Here is a 21,421-nt window from a genome sequence, read left to right as displayed (position 1 = left end):
AGGGGATCGCAACAGTCTTCGAGGGAAGTAAAACCCAATTTATTGATTCGACACAAGGGGAGACAAAGAACACTTGGAAGCCTTAACAACGGAGTTGTCAATTCAGTTGCACCTGGAAACAGACTTGCTCGCAAGAGTTTATCAGTAGTAACAGTTTTATAGCGATGCGATAGTGAAATAACGACAGAGTAACAGAGACAGCAGTAGTGATTATAGTAAACAGCAGGATTAAAATACTGTAGGCACGGGGACGGATGACGGGCGTTGCATGGATGAGAGAAACTCATGTAACAATCATAGCAGGGTATTTGCAGATAATAATAAAACGCTGTCCAAGTACAAAGCAATCAATAGGCATGTGTTCCATATATAGTCGTGCGTGCTCGCAATGAGAAACTTGCACAACATCTTTTGTCCTACCAGCCGGTGGCAGCCGGGCCTCAAGGGAAACTACTGGATATTAAGGTACTCCTTTTAATAGAGTACCGGAGCAAAGCATTAACACTCCGTGAACACATGTGATCCTCACATCGCTACCATTCCCTCCGGTTGTCCCGATTTCTGTCACTTCGGGGCCATCGGTTCCGGACAGCGACATGTGTATACAACTTATAGATAAGACCATAAACAATGATTATCTTCATGAAACAATAACATGTTCAGATCTGAGATCATGGCACTCGGGCCCTAGTGACAAGCATTAAGCATAACAAGTTGCAACAATATCATCAAAGTACCAATAACGGACACTAGGCACTATGCCCTAACAATCTTATGCTATTACATGACCAATCTCATCCAATCCCTACCATCCCCTTCGGCCTACAGCGGGGGAATTACTCACACATGGATGGGGGAAACATGGCTGGTTGATGTAGAGGTGATGGCGGTGATGGCGGCGATGATCTCCTCCAATTCCCCGTCCCGGCGGAGTGCCGGAAACGGAGACTTACGGCTCCCGCGACGGAGTTTCGCGATGTGGCGGCGTTACGGAGGGTTTCGGCGACTTCGTCTTCCCTTCGGTGTTTTTAGGTCGAGGCGAATAAGTAGTCCGAAAGAGGGCGTCGGAGGCCGGCCGAGGGGAGCCACACCACGGGGCCGCGCGGCCCCCGGGCCGCGCCGCCCCATGGTGTGGGGCCCTCGGGCCTCCACTTCAATTGCCCTTACGGCTCCGTTAGTTTCCCGGGAAAATAGGGCCTTCGCATAAATTCCGAGGTTTTTCCCGAAAGTTGGATTTCTGCACAAAAACGAGACACGAGCGATTCTGCGAAAACAGCGTTAGTCCGTGTTAGTTGCATCCAAAATACACAAATTAGAGGCAAAACAATAGCAAAAGTGTTCGGGAAAGTAGATACGTTTTGGACGTATCAACTCCCCAAGCTTAGCTTATTGCTTGTCCTCAAGCAATTCGATTAACAAGCGAGCGATAAAAGAACTTTCACGAACACATTTGCTCATATGATGTATATATTCTCATGGTATGGCTAATACTTAAGCAGTTCATAATGAGATACATGCAAATAAGATCATCTAACAGCTATGTCAATCATGGAGAAGCACCAACAATTAATAATAAGCATCATGAATCATGTATATAAGCAGAATTGTAATGTTCATAAGAGAGCATGATAAAGTGGTATCTCGCTTTTTGTATTTGGTTGGCAAAACATAAATGCCCGGGCACCTGCGGAGTTCATAGAAAGACTAGAAGTAGTGATTGTCAAAAGATAAATGCATCAAAGTTATACCACAATCAATCATATTTTGAGACAAGCATATTATACTAAGAATGACGGTTGTGCTCTCAAGATAGTGCTCAAAGAAATAATGGAGACACAACATAAAAGTAAAAGATTGACCCTTCGCAGAGGGAAGCGAGGGGATTAACATGCGCTAGAGCTTTTCATTTTTATAAAGTCGGAGTAAAATTATTTTGAGAGGTGTTTGTTGTTGTCAACGAATGGTAATGGGTACACTAACTACCTCGCCAACCGGACTTTCAAGAGCGGCTCCCATGAATTATTGCATATTTATTTGGCACTCCTTCCAACCTTTCTTTCACAAACCATGGCTAACCGAATCCTCGGGTGCCTGCCAACAATCTCATACCATGAAGGAGTGCCTTTTTATTTTATTTTTATTATGATGATGACACTCCCCCCAACCTTTGCTTACACAAGCCATGGCTAACCGAATCCTTCGGGTGCCGTCCAACAATCACAAACCATGGAGGAGTGTCTATTTAAGTTAATTAATTCGGGACTGGGAATCCCATTGCCGGCTCTTTTTGCAAAATTATTGGATAAGCGGATGTGCCACTAGTCCATATGAGAGTCCGTCAAAAGTAAATGACAAGGTTGAAAGCTAAACACCACATACTTCCTCATGAGCTATGAAACATAAACACAAATTGAGAAGCATTTTGAAGGTTTTAAAGGTAGCGCATGAGAATTTACTTGGAATGGTTTGAAATGCCATGCATAGGTATTTATGGTGGACACGCTGGAGTAACTTGGTTTTCATGTGGTTGGAAGCACGAGCAGCGTTCCCGCTCAGTACAAGTGAAGGCTAGCAAAGACTAGGGAGCGACAAATCAAGAGAGCGAATCGTCATAATCATGCTTGCGGCAAAATAAATTAACGGAGGCATAAAAGTGATACAAGAACTCTGAAGCAATATAGATCATCGAGGCTTAATTGACTTTTTTGTTCAGTCATATGCATGCGTGAGCATGTGCCAAGTCGATATAAATGAATTATTCAGAGGAGGATACCACAATGCCATACTTACTTATGAATAAAACAATGCAGACAAACATACATGACATGCTACTCATATTAATAAATTGAAGCTAAACATGAGAGATCATGAACTACTAGACTTTCTCAAATAACATATACCTCACATGAACCAACTAAGCATGCTCACATGGATGAGTATATGTACAAAAATGAAAACAAATAGAGTTCATACCAGCCTCTCACCACAATCAGATTGTCGTAGATCGTCATTATTGCCTTTTCACTTGTGCAGCTTGGATAATATGAAATGAAAACCACGCTCCAGCCACCGAAGACCATTGAACTCAAAAAGAACTTTACAAACCAAAGAAGAACAGCAAATATTTTTGGTGTTTTCAATTTGCAAATAAGAACAAGAGGAAACAAACAAACAAAGCAAAATCTTTTTGGGTTTTCTTATAGCAAACTAGCAATAGCAAATAAAGTGAAACAAATGCAAGAAACCAAAGCAAACAAATGGTGAAGAGAAACAACAGAAATATTTTTGGTCTTTTTGTGTTTTGGGAAGGAAACAAAACAAAAACAAGAAATAGCAAACTAAAAGAAACACAGAAAAGCGAGATGGCAGAAATCTGCCAAAACCTGATAGCAGTACAGAAATCGATTTTTACAAAAATCTTAAGTTGCTCAGATCGAAAAGTGTTCAACTAATGAAAGTTAGATAACAACCTGGAGAACCTGCACAAAAATTGGCAGCTCAAAATGACGCTATGGCTATGTTTGAGAATTTTTACGGTAACGTTCCAGAATCTGTTTTCAGGCAGCACTTCCCCAAATATTATCTTCCTCTCATTAGAAAACCACTCAAACGAACAAAACAAGTATGTACAAGTATCCAGCAACCATAATATGCAAAGAATGAGTGATGCCGGTATACCTCCCCCCAAGCTTAGGCTTTTGACTCTTCTTGATCATATATCATCCTCCTCTCTTGACCCTTGAAAACTTCCTTCACAACAAACTTCTCATAAACTTTATTAGAGGGGTTAGTACTCAAAAAATTTGAATCCACCTTGATCCTGTAGTGGCACATTGCAAAAACTCAATAAAACATTAGCTACAGCTCTCTATGTCTAGAAAAGCTCGCTTAAAGTCCACAAGAGACAATGCAAAAAATAGAGACAGAATCTGCCAAAACAGAACAGCCAGTAAAGACAAATTTTAATAAAATACTTCCGTTGCTCAAATCAGAAAACTCAAAACTAATGAAAGTTGCGTACATATCTGAGGAACACGCACGTAAATTGGCATATTTTTCTGATTTTCCTACAGAGAAAACAGCCCAGATTCGTGACAGATAGAAATCTGTTTCTGCGCAGAAATCCAAATCTAGTATCAACCTTCGATTAGAGGTTTCACTTGGCACAACATTGCAATAAAATAAAGATACAAAGGTATTGCTATAGCGAGTAAAACAAGTGGAGGAAGAAAGAAATGTTGTTTACCTCCTCTATGCATATAAAAGGTATTCGTTAACAAGGTTGATCAAGTCTTGTCACCAAATAAATTTTACATAGCATAAGAAGAAATAAACCTCAAATCAATCATGTTACCTTGAATTGTATTGATATAGATCCAATCACGAGAGTTTGATATTCTTCCTTAGGCTCATATATAGGACAATCAATAGTTCCCACTTTGATAGTTCTCACATTAGAAATAGTATTAACTCCACACGCTTTCTCAATCCTCTTGGGAAAATAAACGGTATGTTCCCTATCATCAACATTGAAAGTAACCTTCCCTTTATTGCAATCAATAACAGCCCCTGCGGTGTTAAGAAAAGGTCTCCCAAGAATAATAGACATATTATCATCTTCAGGCATTTCCAACACAACAAAATCAGTTAATATCAAGCAGTTAGTAGTAACTTGAACAGGAACATTCTCACATATACCAACAGGAATAGCAGTAGATTTATCAGCCATTTGTAAAGATATATCAGTAGGTATCAACTTATCTAGGTAAAGTCTCTTATAAAGAGAAAAATGCATAACACTAACACCGGCTCCCAAGTCACATAGAGCAGTTTTAACATAATTATTCTTAATAGAACAAGGAATAGTAGGTATACCTGGGTCGCCCAACTTCTTTGGAATTTTGCCATTGAAAGAGTAATTAGCAAGCATAGTGGAAATTTCCTCATTGGGGATTTTCCTTTTGTTAGTAACAATATCTTTCATATACTTTGAATAAGGAGGCAATTTAATGGCATCAGTCAAAGGGATTTGCAAGAATAAAGGTTTCATCCATTCGCAAAATTTATTATAGTGTTCTTCTTCCTTTGATTTTAGTTTCTTAGCAGGAAAAGGCATTTGCTTTTGCACCCAAGGTTCTCTTTCATTACCATGTTTCTCAGCAATAAAGTCTTCTTTAGTATACTTTTTATTTTTAGCATGCTTCTCAGGTTCTTCTTCAGCCTCTTCTTTATCAGGAGTATCATTCTTATCATTATCTTTATCATTATCATGTTCATTACCACTTTCAGTTTCAGCATCAGAAATAGAAATACTGTTAGGATCATTAGCAGGTTCAGAGGATTCTACAACATTTTTATGTTTCTTCTTCTTTTTCTTCCTAGAATGAGCACTAGGTTCAATGCGTTGAGAATCTTGTTCAATTCTTTTGGGATGCCCTTCAGGATATAGAGGATCCTGGGTAGAGACACCACCTCTAGTTGTTACTTCATAAGCATGTTTCTCTTTAGAATTATTCCCTAACAAGTCATTTTGCACTTTAGTGAGTTGATCAATTTGAGTTTGAATCATTTGAAAATGTTTAACAAGCATCTTAACATCATTGGAGGTTCTCTCCACAATATCATGCAATTCACTAATAGCTTGAGAATTTTCCATTAAATGATTCTCTACTCTCATATTAAAATTTTCTTGCTTAACAATATAATTATCAAACTCATCTAAGCATTGTGCAGGAGGTTTCGAATACGGAATATCTTCCCTAGTAAAGCGTTGAAGGGAGTTTACCTCAATCATGGACGAAGGGGGAATTATCTCACATATATCTTCAATAGGAGGTAGATTCTTCACATCTTCAGATTTAATACCTTTCTCCTTGAGAGACTTCTTGGCTTCCCTCATATCTTCATCATTCAATTTAATTAAACCCCTCTTCTTCACTATTGGCGTTGGAGTTGGTTCAGGCGTATTCCAATCATCATAATTCCGGCCTATTTTAGCCAATAATTCTTCAGCATCGTCTGGAGTTCTTTTCCTGAAAACACAACCAGCACAACTATCCAGGTATGCCCTAGAATCAATGGTTAGTCCACTATAAAATATATCAAGTAATTCATGCTTTTCTAAATCATGGTCAGGCAAAGCTCTAATAAGAGAGCAAAATCTCGCCCAAGCCTCAGGCAATTTCTCTTCATCTCCCTGATCAAAACTATAAACTCTCTGCAAAGCAGCATGTTGAGCACTAGCAGGAAAATATTTCCGAAAGAAAACAGCAAGCAATTCTTTTGGACTTTTAATAGAACTAGGTGGCAAATTATTATACCAAGTTTTAGCGTCATCCTTCAATGAGAATGGAAATATTTTAGCAACAAAGTAAGTACGCTTCTTAACGTCATCAGAAAACAAGCTACTCAAAGTAGATAACTCAGTCATGTGTTCAACAGCACTTTCTTTTTCAAGACCACGTAAAGGTGTTTTCTCAACAATAGCTATATGAGATAGATCAAGAGAAAAATCATAATCTTTATCCCTAATGTTTATAGGAGATGTGGCAAATTTAGGATCAGGAGACAGTTTATATCTAACAGTATGTTCTGCAAGCAACTTTTTAATTTTTCTTGCATCAGTAGTAGCATTGCATTTTTCAATAAAATCATCATCAAGCTCCACATAATCTTCCTCAGGATCATCACTAAAATAACCAAGTTCAGGTGATGAAAGTGCTCGGAGCCCCCATGTGTGGTTTTGGTAATTAATGACAATCCCTATGGACTAATGTTTGCATTGAGTTATATTTGTAGGAGTTGCCCATAGGCAATGCTTGAACCATATGTTGGCTTCAAGGTTGCAATAAGAAGAAATTGATGAAGGATATCAAGTGTCAAGTATGTCTTGAAGATGAAGATGAAGTGAGCCCTCAAGTTATCTCAAGACATCAACATGATGAAGAATGAAGAAATGAAGTGCAAGTTCAAGATGAGCCAACTCGAAGAGATCATATGCTTGAATCGTGCCATCCATATGGTGTTCATGGATATGTGAAGATGCGCCGAAGAAGAAGCTCTCCCATGGTGGATTATGGGGGAGCAATCCACAAGACGTCGTCAAGCAAGCACAAGCAAGAAAGGCGTTCCATCTTGTTGCGGTCAAGATCGTCATCATCGAGATCAAGTGGAATGCGCAAGGTTAAGGTTTGCTCTTGATAGGGTTTCTTTCTCATCGGTCTCATGGTGTAGTTGGAGACCGGTTCTTAGTTTAGTTGCCGTACTATCAAGAGGGCTCTCGAGTGAGTAACTCGATCGTATCATTCGGAGAGAGCTCAAACCTTTGCATCCTTGCATCATCTTTCTTGGTTGTTATTTGGATCTTATCCATGTGATGTTTTAGAGCTTGTGCTTATTCTCATGACAAGCTCTAGTTCTTCGAAAACGGATTTCGCATAGATCACTTGTTGCGTTTTTGAGTTTGGTGATTTTCTCGGTTTCTCATGTTGAGGTGTTGCACCTCTAAAAATAATAGAAAATCACCCCCAGCTAGTTTCCATATTTTCACTTTTTGTTGGGTAGCTCTTGTCGTCCTCTTTCCAACAAAATTGGTTTCGTCTTAATCCGAGTTTCCTAACTCTAGATATTTGCATTTCCATATTTGGTTTTAAAAGAAAAAGGAAAAGGAGAGGAGGGGCAGCCGCCGGAGGCACGGGCGGTACCACCGGCCTCACCATGGCCGGAGCCTCCGGGCTCGGTACCGCTCGCGGTACCGCTAAGGCACCAAGTGCCTCAGTGATGCTCCAGGGCGTTGGGGAGGTCCGGCGGTACCCCGGCCGGTACCATGGCCGGAGGCTCCGGCCTCCCCCTCCCTGCCCGCAGCTCCCCCCCGCCGCCTCCTGCCAGCACTGGCCGGTAGTACCGGCCCAACCTGGCCGGTACTACCGGTCCCTCCTTCCTCGCGCGATGCAGCCTCCAACGGGCAGAAAAATTGGGCCTCCTTTTTAAGCCCCCTCTCTCTCACCTTTTGCATCGCTTCTTCCTCCTCTCTCTCAAGCCTCTCACCTCCATTGTTGATTGACTTTTTTGTGAGCTTGAGATCTCTCTCCCCTTCCCATGATTCTTGCATCTATTTGAGAGAAAGATTGAGGGGATCTAGATCCACACTTTGACCAAACCAAATCACCTCTTTGTGAGTGAATCTTTGGGATCTAGATCTTGGAGAATTTTGTGTTCTCCTCTTTGTTCTTCCTCTCTTATTCCCCCAATAGCTTTTGTAGCTTTGTTGGAATTTGAGAGAGAAGGACTTGAGCATCTTTGTGGTGTTCTTGCCATTGCATTTGGTGCATCGGTTTGAGTTCTCCACGGTGATTCGTGGTGGTGAAAGCAAGGAAGTTGTTTCTCTTGGGTTCTTGGAACCCTAGACGGATTCTAGACCTTTGTGGTGATTTGTTGGGAGCCTCCAATTAAGTTGTGGATGTGTGCCCCAATCTTTGTGTAAGGCCCGGTTTCCGCCTCGAAGGAAATCCCTTAGTGGAACCGTGACCTAGGCCTTTGTGGCGAGGGTCACCGGAGATTTAGGTGAGGCGCCTTCGTGGCGTTCGGTGTGTGGTGTGAGTACCGCATCTTGGGGTGAGTGAAAGTGCATGGAGCCCCCATGTGTGGTTTTGGTAATTAATGACAATCCCTATGGACTAATGTTTGCATTGAGTTATATTTGTAGGAGTTGTCCATAGGCAATTCTTGAACCATATGTTGGCTTCAAGGTTGCAATAAGAAGAATTTGATGAAAGATATCAAGTATCAAGTATGTCTTGAAGATGAAGATGAAGTGAGCCCTCAAGTTCCTTCAAGACATCAACATGATGAAGAATGAAGAAATGAAGTGCAAGTTCAAGATGAGCCATCTCGAAGAGATCCTTTGATTGACTCTTGCCATCCATATGGTTATCATGGATATGTGAAGTTGCGCCGAAGAAGAAGCTCTCCCATGGTGGATTATGGGGGAGCAACCCACAAGACTTCGTCAAGCAAGCACAATCAAGAAAGGCGTTCCATCTTGTTGAGGTCAAGATCGTCATCATCGAGCTCAAGTGGAATGCGCAAGTATAAGGTTTGCTCTTGATAGGGTTTCTTTCTCACCGGTCTCATAGTGTAGTTGGAGACCGGCTTATAGTTTAGTTGCCGTACTATCAAGAGGGCTCTCGAGTGAGTAACTCGATCGTATCATTCGGAGAGAGCTCAAACCTTTGCATCCTTGCATCATATTTCTTGGTTGTTATTTGGATCTTATCCATGTGATGTTTTAGAGCTTGTGCTTACTTCCATAGCAAGCTCTAGTTCATCGAAAACGGATTCCGCATGAATCACTTGTTGCGTTTTCGATATTGGAGTTTTTCTCGGTTTCTCGTATTGAGAGGTTTCACTCTAAAATACATAGAAAAACCTACCCCACTTGTTCTTAAGCTTTTCACTCTTTGTGGGGTAGCTCTTGTCATCCCCTTTACAACAAAATTGGTTTCACATAAATCCGAGTTTCCTAACTCAACTTGTTGCATTTTTGAGGTTGGAGGTTTTACCGGTATGTCTTTTTTAGATAGGTTAAACCTTTCGTCTATTATTTCTATCCTACCTTGCTGGACTATGATGGTTCCCTGCATGATCTTGTAGAGCTTGTTACTAGCTTCGAAACGAGCCCAAGATCATCAAAATCGGAGTCCGGATGCAAAAGTTCTTGAGGTTTTCGTATCGGGTGTTTGGGCAAAAACTGGGGGGCCGGAACTGCCGCCGGGAACACCCCGGCACTGCCGCCGGGAGCACCCCGGCACTGCCGGTGGCCAAGGCCGGCACTGCCGGCCACCCCTGCACTGCCGGTGGAACAAGGCCGGCACTGCCGGCCACCCCGGCACTGCCGGTGGCTCAAGGCCGGCACTGCCGGCCTGTCGCGATTTTGGCCCCAACGGGCAGAAATCTGAGACCCCTATTTAAGCCCTTCTTCCTCCTCTTTCTCCCCACTTCTTCTTCCTCCTTTGGCTCTCCACCATTGCTGACCTTGAGAGCTTTCCACATCCCTCTACTCCTCCAATGATTCTTGAATCCATTTGAGGGAAAAGGAAGAGGAGATCTAGATCTACATTTCTACCAATCAAATCCATCTCTTTGTGAGTGGAACTCTCTAGATCTTGATCTTGGTGTTCTTTGTGAATTCCTTTGTTCTTCCTCTCTTATTCCCCCAATAGCTTTTGTAGCTTTGTTGGAATTTGAGAGAGAAGGACTTGAGCATCTTTGTGGTGTTCTTGCCATTGCATTTGGTGCATCGGTTTGAGTTCTCCACGGTGATTCGTGGAGGTGAAAGCAAGAAAGTTGTTACTCTTGGGTTCTTGGAACCCTAGACGGATTCTAGGCCTTTGTGGAGATTTGTTGGGAGCCTCCAATTAAGTTGTGGATGTGTGCCCCAATCTTTGTGTAAGGCCCGGTTTCCGCCTCGAAGGAAATCCCTTAGTGGAACCGTGACCTAGGCCTTTGTGGCGAGGGTCACCGGAGATTTAGGTGAGGCGCCTTCGTGGCGTTCGGTGTGTGGTGTGAGTACCGCATCTTGGGGTGAGGCCTTTGTGGCGTTGGTGTGCATCGAGCAACCACACCTCAAGGTGAGCCTCTTGTGGCGTTCGGGAGCACTAAGCAACCGCACCTCTCCACCGGAGATTAGCACTCGCAAGAGTGTGAACTCCGGGATAAATCATCGTCTCCCGCGTGCCTCGGTTATCTCTATGCCCGAGCTCTTTACTTATGCACTTTACCTTGTGATAGCCATCGTGCTTGAAGTTATATATATCTTGCTATCACATACTTGCTTGTATTGCTTAGCATAAGTTGTTGGTGCACATAGGTGACCTCTTGCTTAGAATAAGTTGTTGGTGCACATAGGTGAACCATAGTATATAGGCTTTGGGCTTGACAAAGTAAACGCTAGTTTTATTCCGCATTTGTTAAGCCCATCTCGTAAAGGTTTTAAATCGCCTATTCACCCCCCCCCCCTCTAGGCGACATCCGTGTCCTTTCAATTGGTATCAGAGCAAGGTCTCTCATTCTTAGGCTTCACCGCCTTGAGAGTAAAGATGTCGGTTAGGGGATTAGCGCACAATAACTTGGTTATATTTGATGGCACAAATTATGATCTATGGAAAATTTATGTGCTTAATATTTTGCGGCGTATGTCTCCGGACATGGAGCGATTTCTTGACATGGGTTTTTCTTCTCCTAAGGATCCTCAAAATTTATCTCTTGAGGAGGAGAAAAACTCTTGCCTCGATGCTCTTGCTTCTCATGTGTTTTCCATTGTTGTGAGCAATGTAGTTACTTCTTCAATCATGCCTTTTGGGAGCGCTCATGAATTATGGACAAAGCTTCAAGATAAATATGATGTGTCCAATATTATTGAGGATGATTGTATTGCTTCCACTTCCGGTCGTGATGAGTTCTCATCTTCATCCACTTCACCAAAGTGTGGTAAGACACAAGGTAATGATATGGTGAGTGGTGATGAAAATTGCAATGTTGATATTGAGCGTACTATTGATGATTCTTCATCTCTATCTCATTGCAATGCTTCATCTTTGGACTTAAACACATCTAGCAATAGAAATGATTTACATGCTTGTGTTGATAGTCCTTGCATATCATGTGTAAGTTGCTTGAATAAATCTAATGATGATATGCTTGCTTTGTCTTGTGGCCATGATAAAAATGCTTCTATTTCCTCTAGTTGTTGTGTGACTAATATTGTAGGGGAAACCAAAGATTCTATTGGTCAAGACAAGATCTTGGAAGGAGCCTCAAGTAACTCCTCATCTTTATCTCACGGTTCTCATATGTGCCTTATGGCCAAGGGTTCCACGGTATCTCCTACCATGGAACCTCATACTTCTCGTGGTGGTAGGGATGAGGATGTTTATGAAGAAGAGGATTGGGTTGTCTCTCTACGCGATAAGGGTAAGAGTGTATTCAAGATTATTTGCAAAGATAAAATTGCTAGCACTCACTTCTTTGAAATCTTGACTACCGCTATTGAGAGCCAAAAACTTATTTGGATGCATGAGAACACCATTGATAAAAAGGGTGCTCTTGAACGAGAGTATGCCGATGATGTAGCATCTTTAAAGAATGAACTTGAAGAAGAACAAACCATCAAGGAAGCTCTTGAGGAGACCTTTGCTCTAGAATTGTCTAGAGAAAAGGAAAACCATGATAGAGCTCTTGAGATGGCAAATGAACTTAAGCTAAAAAATGATAAGCTTGTGTTTGTTAATACTAAACTCCTTGAGGATTTTGAGCAACTCAAAAAGGGCTCAAGGGTCATTGAGAGTGCGCTCACCAAACTCACCGAGTCGCATGAGCAACTTAAAGCTTCTTATCTAAAAGTGCATGCCAACTTGCCTTCTCCTATTGCTATTGATAATGATGCTTGTGCTACTAACTCTACTTCTTGTGAAGCATCTACCTTGAAGGAGAATGTTGAGCTAAGGGCTCAACTTGATTTGCTAACTAGCAATTATGGGAAATTGGAAGAAAATCATGGAAAGCTTGCTAGCTCCCATGAGGATCTTCTAGCCTCTCATGATAGGCTAAAGTTAGCTCATGAGGCTATCATATCTAAGGCAACACCTTGTGAGCCTCATGTGGGTACTAGCACTACTACTCAAAATGTTATATTGCCATGTGCTAGTCCTAGTAATTCATCCACTCATAATATGCTAAATCTTGTGATGAATTATCTTCCTTGCCTTCTTGCTCTAACAATGAAGGTTCTACTTCCTCTAGTACTTGTGTTGTTACTAACCATGTAGAGGAAATCAAAGAGCTCAAGGCTCAAGTCACTTCTTTGAAGAGTGACTTGGTAAAGGGTCATGAAGGGAAATGCAAACTTGACACGATGTTAAGTATGCAACAATCCCCCAATGACAAGAGTGGACTTGGATTCAAATCCAACAACACGAACAAGTCCAACAACAACAACAACAACAAGAAGAAGGGCCAAGTACAAGTCAAAGACCCGGCCAAGATTGTTTGCTTCAAGTGCAAAATTGAAGGGCACCATGTTAGATCTTGCCCTTTGAAGAAGAAGCAAAAAGGGAAGTGGCCTCAAGCTCAAACTCATATTCAACCTCAAGTTGAAGAAATTCCACTTCCCAAGAAGAATCAAGCCAATGCTCCCATTGTGGAGAAATCTAGTGAGAAGAAGGAGAAGAAAAGAACTTGCTACATATGCCGTGAGAAGGGCCACATCTCCTCCTTTTGCACTATTGGTACCTCATCCAACTCTATCACCATTGATGATGTTTATTCCCTTCGTAAGGATGAGGGTGGCAATGTGTTTGCCAAATTTGTTGGTGCTCAAAGTGGTGTCAAGAAAAGAACCATTTGGGTTGCCAAGCCTATTGTGACTAACCTCTTAGGACCCAACTTAGTTGGGGACCAACAATCCAAAACTTGATCAATAGGTGCTTGTTGGAGGGCATTGGAGACTTGGCTACATCATGAAGAATTAAGGGACCTTCATCATTTATATTATCTCAAGCCAAGTCTTTTGATTATCTTGCTACTATCATATATCCAATGTTCCTCCTTGCGGTAACATGTTCTCAACTCATTTATATTGAAAGTTACTCGCCCCTTTGCATGTGTTAGTTTTGTTCCTAACATGTGTTTGTATATGTTGTGCTTCCTAATAGTTTTTGCTTGAGTAATCAAGTCTATGCATGTTGGGTTGCACACCATGTATTTGTGTTTGTGTTGGAGCCTCTTTGCATCTTGTTGTATCTTATATGGCTCTTATGAGAGATTATTGGACTATAACATTTTGGGGGAGTGATATGCCGTTAGGAATTTCACAATCCTAACAATGTGTGTACATGAGGAATATCACTTAGAATTGATATTGCAAGATTATCTAGTCTCTATGTGGTATGTCATCTTCATGAGAAATTCAAATTCTAATGTCCATTAATATCTCTAGTTGGATCTTATTTGCCTCTTGTGAAAATAAATTCCTTATCACATTATGGGGGAGTAATAAGCTTTGTGCATATTACAATCCTAGGAAATGTGAACATTTGAGGTTGTGTCACATAGAATTGATACCATAAATTATCTCTCTCCTATGTGGCATGTTTGCTCAAACAAGTTCCAATTTGCTTAAATGGCTTCATTGCTAATACCTTTGTGGATTTTATTTGTGAAAGTTGTTCTTGGCATGGTCTTTCACAAATTGTCCCTCAATACATTTTTGGAAAACCATGTGCTTCAAGTCATACTATTAATTGCTTTGCATGTTGGTATGAATACTATTAATTGCTTTGCATGTTGGTATGACTAAATGAAGCTATCAAGAAACTATCTTTGCATGATGGTTAACTCTTATCTTTTACCATATGCTTTATTCATTGTAAATATGATCTCATGAATTCTTACAAACTACCACCGGGAAATATTTCCTAATACCTCTTGTCCTAGGACAATTGGTAATCTTTATGAGGTAGATTTTTATTGATCATATTTACATTGGCTCTTGTGTTCGAATTGCCTTATTTATTGCCATGAATTTGTTGTGCTTTGACTCCCATGTGTCTTCCTTGCATCTTTTGGATCTAATTTGTCTATTCAAACTTTCTTAGCATTTCTAGTAGATATAGGTAGTGTGATGATCCTAGTTTTGTGCATTTTGTATCCATATTCTAAATCCTAGATAATGCACTAATCTTGGGGGAGCTCTCCTATATTTGTTATAATGCTTAAACTTCTCTTGATCATTATCAAAATTTGGTTTTGGGAGACATAAAATTTTCTTTATGGTACTTTGTGCCATCATAAGAAGTTTCGAGGGTTTGGTTTACTTGCTGGAACCTTGCTCTCTTGGGGAGTTGGTTATCTCATTCCTTTGTGTTTAGGGTTAATTAGCTTCTTATAATGAGATAAGTCTTTGGAGTCAATCTTGTGTTGATTTGATTCTTTGATCCAATTTGGGCAACCATTGTCTCTTGATTTATTTGGTGTTTTGTCCAAATTGTATCTCCTTTTGGCTCTTGAAAGTATTGTGCATGCATATTTAATATATGTATATCTTATGGCATGTGTCACTTTCTTTGATCCAATATATAGCGTAAACTCCATGAAATCCTAATTTGTCTAAGATGTGCATGAAATTCAATTTCATATCTATATGCACATAGTATTGTGGAGTTTGTCCTATATGTTGTAGTGTGTCTAACTACTTTGGACCCAATTAGTTTGGGGACCTTTTTGTACTTACCTTTGTGTTAGGTACAATGGATATGCATTGGATGCTTGTCTCACTCTTGGGGAGAAGTGGTGACTCAATGGTAACTTGAGGCAAGCTAGGACAGTCAACGAACACATATCTACTACATCCTCACCAATGCTATCTCGGTAACAAGTATCTTCTCATGCATATTTTTCTAGCATCCAACCATGTGGTTGCATCTTGGCATGAATTTCTTGATTTGCAAATATTGTGCTTTTTGGCAAAAGTCTTAATGAATCCTCTTTATTGTGAATGTGAGTAATTTGAGATGAGTGCATTTGTTGGGAAGTATACTAAATCATGCTCATGATTCATCCATCCCAACTATGCCTATCTAGCAATTTTATTGCATATCAATTCCTCAAGGCTCACACATGTGCAATATCGATGAAAGTGCAAATTGAGTTATTTGTTGTGGTATCCTTTCTTGTGATACTTGTTGCTCCTCTCAAAGTATCTCAACTATCTTCTTTCCCTTGTTGATATTTGTGATATCTTTGATGTGTTTGTGGTTGAAGTTCATGAATGTACAATAAGATAAAATTGAGCCTTTGGCCATGCTATTAAGCAAAAATTCTTATTGGTATATTGCATGACTTCGTCTTGGATATCATGCTATATTTCTTGCGTATCTATTTTGTGGGTGCATGTTTCTTTGTGGATAAATATCTTTGTGATATTGCCCACTTAGTGAAACTTATACACATAAGAGATGATACATCTCCTTTTGATATTTTATTTATTTATTGCGTGTTGATTGGTCATGCTAAGCAATATAATTCATTGAAGACTATGATGATGCTTTTTGCTCATCCTTGTAATAGTCTTATAATATGCTTTATCATGCCTTTCACATATCCTCTTGGTTGAGCCTTTTTATTATCGTGCCTCTTACTTGTTGCTCAACTATTTGTTTGTTGCAAGTGTTAAGCTTAATTTTCTATCTATGATCTATTGCAAATTTGTGTTTTAAATGGTAATGAGGGAGTAAGGATTCCATGTTATGCATATTGTATTCAAATGCAACATTTTAATTTATGCATGTACCTTGGGGAGCTTCCTCATTTTATTTAAGGCACTATTTTGTGGTGATCATTAGATTTTGATTCACTTGGTATCTTTTGTTTTGAATGATATTATGGGAGTGATGATTCCATGTTTGTGCACTTTATACTCCAATGAAATTTATCTAGTTTTGTGCACAAACCTTGGGGAGCTTCCTCATATAATTTAGAGCAATCTTCTTGATCTTATCATAATATCTATCTTTATTTTGGTATCTTCTTTGGGGTTCATTTGGTTGCTTGCTTCATTTGTTGAAGCTTCTTGACTTTGTTATCTTTTTGCAATCTTTGATCCTATCTATAGTGTGATTCCTTCCGAATATTCGTCATTGGATATGTGCATTTGATTCCACTCAAATTATGAGAAATGCACACGCTATGGAGGAACTCTCACTATATTGGCCTTCTAAATTTTTCACCCATTTCGGCAATTGGTGCCAATGGGGGAGAAGTTTGGAGGGTTTAAGGGAATTTGGTTATGTCTTTGCTTTGTGCTTAAGCATGTGCCTTTATTGCATTGCATCTTGTTGCTTTGCATAGTTGAATATTTAGAGGAAACTCCACTTGGCTTTGAATGCCAATATATGCAATGAAAGTCAAGATCATTCACACATGCATATATTATGGGGGAGTTTGCTCTATATATTCAACTTATTTGTTACTTAAATTCCTTATATAAACCCTCTCAAAGAGATTGTCATCAATTACCAAAATGGGGGAGATTGAAAGTGCATGGAGCCCCCATGTGTGGTTTTGGTAATTAATGACAATCCCTATGGACTAATGTTTGCATTGAGTTATATTTGTAGGAGTTGTCCATAGGCAATTCTTGAACCATATGTTGGCTTCAAGGTTGCAATAAGAAGAATTTGATGAAAGATATCAAGTATCAAGTATGTCTTGAAGATGAAGATGAAGTGAGCCCTCAAGTTCCTTCAAGACATCAACATGATGAAGAATGAAGAAATGAAGTGCAAGTTCAAGATGAGCCATCTCGAAGAGATCCTTTGATTGACTCTTGCCATCCATATGGTTATCATGGATATGTGAAGTTGCGCCGAAGAAGAAGCTCTCCCATGGTGGATTATGGGGGAGCAACCCACAAGACTTCGTCAAGCAAGCACAATCAAGAAAGGCGTTCCATCTTGTTGAGGTCAAGATCGTCATCATCGAGCTCAAGTGGAATGCGCAAGTATAAGGTTTGCTCTTGATAGGGTTTCTTTCTCACCGGTCTCATAGTGTAGTTGGAGACCGGCTTATAGTTTAGTTGCCGTACTATCAAGAGGGCTCTCGAGTGAGTAACTCGATCGTATCATTCGGAGAGAGCTCAAACCTTTGCATCCTTGCATCATATTTCTTGGTTGTTATTTGGATCTTATCCATGTGATGTTTTAGAGCTTGTGCTTACTTCCATAGCAAGCTCTAGTTCATCAACGGATTCCGCATGAATCACTTGTTGCGTTTTCGATATTGGAGTTTTTCTCGGTTTCTCGTATTGAGAGGTTTCACTCTAAAATACATAGAAAAACCTACCCCACTTGTTCTTAAGCTTTTCACTCTTTGTGGGGTAGCTCTTGTCATCCCCTTTACAACAAAATTGGTTTCACATAAATCCGAGTTTCCTAACTCAACTTGTTGCATTTTTGAGGTTGGAGGTTTTACCGGTATGTCTTTTTTAGATAGGTTAAACCTTTCGTCTATTATTTCTATCCTACCTTGCTGGACTATGATGGTTCCCTGCATGATCTTGTAGAGCTTGTTACTAGCTTCGAAACGAGCCCAAGATCATCAAAATCGGAGTCCGGATGCAAAAGTTCTTGAGGTTTTCGTATCGGGTGTTTGGGCAAAAACTGGGGGCCGGAACTGCTGTGGGAACACCCGGCAAGATCGCTGCCGGGAGCACCCCGGCACTGCCGGTGGCCAAGGCCGGCACTGCCGGCCACCCCTGCACTGCCGGTGGAACAAGGCCGGCACTGCCGGCCACCCCGGCACTGCCGGTGGCTCAAGGCCGGCACTGCCGGCCTGTCGCGATTTTGGCCCCAACGGGCAGAAATCTGAGACCCCTATTTAAGCCCTTCTTCCTCCTCTTTCTCCCCACTTCTTCTTCCTCCTTTGGCTCTCCACCATTGCTGACCTTGAGAGCTTTCCACATCCCTCTACTCCTCCAATGATTCTTGAATCCATTTGAGGGAAAAGGAAGAGGAGATCTAGATCTACATTTCTACCAATCAAATCCATCTCTTTGTGAGTGGAACTCTCTAGATCTTGATCTTGGTGTTCTTTGTGAATTCCTTTGTTCTTCCTCTCTTATTCCCCCAATAGCTTTTGTAGCTTTGTTGGAATTTGAGAGAGAAGGACTTGAGCATCTTTGTGGTGTTCTTGCCATTGCATTTGGTGCATCGGTTTGAGTTCTCCACGGTGATTCGTGGAGGTGAAAGCAAGAAAGTTGTTACTCTTGGGTTCTTGGAACCCTAGACGGATTCTAGGCCTTTGTGGCGATTTGTTGGGAGCCTCCAATTAAGTTGTGGATGTGTGCCCCAATCTTTGTGTAAGGCCCGGTTTCCGCCTCGAAGGAAATCCCTTAGTGGAACCGTGACCTAGGCCTTTGTGGCGAGGGTCACCGGAGATTTAGGTGAGGCGCCTTCGTGGCGTTCGGTGTGTGGTGTGAGTACCGCATCTTGGGGTGAGGCCTTTGTGGCGTTGGTGTGCATCGAGCAACCACACCTCAAGGTGAGCCTCTTGTGGCGTTCGGGAGCACTAAGCAACCGCACCTCTCCACCGGAGATTAGCACTCGCAAGAGTGTGAACTCCGGGATAAATCATCGTCTCCCGCGTGCCTCGGTTATCTCTATGCCCGAGCTCTTTACTTATGCACTTTACCTTGTGATAGCCATCGTGCTTGAAGTTATATATATCTTGCTATCACATACTTGCTTGTATTGCTTAGCATAAGTTGTTGGTGCACATAGGTGACCTCTTGCTTAGAATAAGTTGTTGGTGCACATAGGTGAACCATAGTATATAGGCTTTGGGCTTGACAAAGTAAACGCTAGTTTTATTCCGCATTTGTTAAGCCCATCTCGTAAAAGTTTTAAATCGCCTATTCACCCCCCCCCCCTCTAGGCGACATCCGTGTCCTTTCAGTGAGGCCTTTGTGGCGTTGGTGTGCATCGAGCAACCACACCTCAAGGTGAGCCTCTTGTGGCGTTCGGGAGCACTAAGCAACCGCACCTCTCCACCGGAGATTAGCACTCGCAAGAGTGTGAACTCCGGGATAAATCATCGTCTCCCGCGTGCCTCGGTTATCTCTATACCCGAGCTCTTTACTTATGCTCTTTACCTTGTGATAGCCATCGTGCTTGAAGTTATATATATCTTGCTATCATACTTGCTTGTATTGCTTAGCATAAGTTGTTGGTACACATAGGTGAACCATAGTATATAGGCTTTGGGCTTGACAAAGTAAACGCTAGTTTTATTCCGCATTTGTTAAGCCCATCTCGCAAAAGTTTTATATCGCCTATTCACCCCCCCCCCCTCTAGGCGACATCCGTATCCTTTCAGGTGAACTAACAGGTGTAGTAGCATTAGGAGTTTCAGTATTTTCAATTTGTCTAGACCTAGCAATTGTAGCATCTAGAAAGGATCCCAATGAACCACTATCATCAAGCACAGCAGAAACATTATCAATATTATGAGAGTGTTCAGATTCAGCAGATGTACCCGCATGCGAAGCATGTGGCGGTGAAACAAGTTTATCAATCACAGATGGTGAATCAAGAGCAGCAGAGGTATTCAGAATTGTACCTTTCCTTGTAGTGGATGGTAATATGGCGATCTTAGTATCGCAAGGTTTACCCATGATGGAGAATTTGCAGCGAACAATATTAATCCAAGTGAACTTCCAAATAAAGCTATGCTCCCCGGCAACGGCGCCAGAAAATAGTCTTGATGACCCACAAGTATAGGGGATCGCAACAGTCTTCGAGGGAAGTAAAACCCAATTTATTGATTCGACACAAGGGGAGACAAAGAACACTTGAAAGCCTTAACAACGGAGTTGTCAATTCAGTTGCACCTGGAAACAGACTTGCTCGCAAGAGTTTATCGATAATGTGAGTTTTATAGCGATAGCAGATGGTGAAATAACGACGAGTAACGAGAGACAGCGGTAGTGATTATAGTAAACAGCGAGGATTAAAATACGTAGGCACGGGGACGGATGACGGGCGTTGCATGGATGAGAGAAACTCATGTAACAATCATAGCAGGGCATTTGCGAGATAATAATAAAACGGTGTCCAAGTACAAAGCAATCAATAGGCATGTGTTCCATATATAGTCGTGCGTGCTCGCAATGAGCAGCTGGCTCAACGTCGTTTGTCCTACGAGCCGGTGGCGGCCGGGCCTCAAGGGAAACTCTTGGATATTAAGGTACTCCTTTTAATAGAGTACCGGAGCAAAGCATTAACACTCCGTGAACACATGTGATCCTCACATCGCTACCATTCCCTCCGGTTGTCCCGATTTCTGTCACTTCGGGGCCATCGGTTCCGGACAGCGACATGTGTATACAACTTATAGATAAGACCATAAACAATGATTATCTTCATGAAACAATAACATGTTCAGATCTGAGATCATGGCACTCGGGCCCTAGTGACAAGCATTAAGCATAACAAGTTGCAACAATATCATCAAAGTACCAATAACGGACACTAGGCACTATGCCCTAACAATCTTATGCTATTACATGACCAATCTCATCCAATCCCTACCATCCCCTTCGGCCTACAGCGGGGGAATTACTCACACATGGATGGGGGAAACATGGCTGGTTGATGTAGAGGTGATGGCGGTGATGGCGGCGATGATCTCCTCCAATTCCCCGTCCCGGCGGAGTGCCGGAAACGGAGACTTACGGCTCCCGCGACGGAGTTTCGCGATGTGGCGGCGTTACGGAGGGTTTACGGCGACTTCGTCTTCCCTTCCACAGTGTTTTTAGGTCGAGGCGAATAAGTAGTCCGAAAGAGGGCGTCGGTGGCCGGCCGAGGGGGCC

Source organism: Lolium perenne, chromosome 3 (genome assembly GCF_019359855.2).
Source record: "Lolium perenne isolate Kyuss_39 chromosome 3, Kyuss_2.0, whole genome shotgun sequence".
In the NCBI taxonomy this organism is placed as follows: Eukaryota; Viridiplantae; Streptophyta; class Magnoliopsida; order Poales; family Poaceae; genus Lolium; species Lolium perenne.
The sequence above is the reverse complement of the archived record's forward strand: the minus strand, read 5'-3'. Positions refer to the sequence as shown.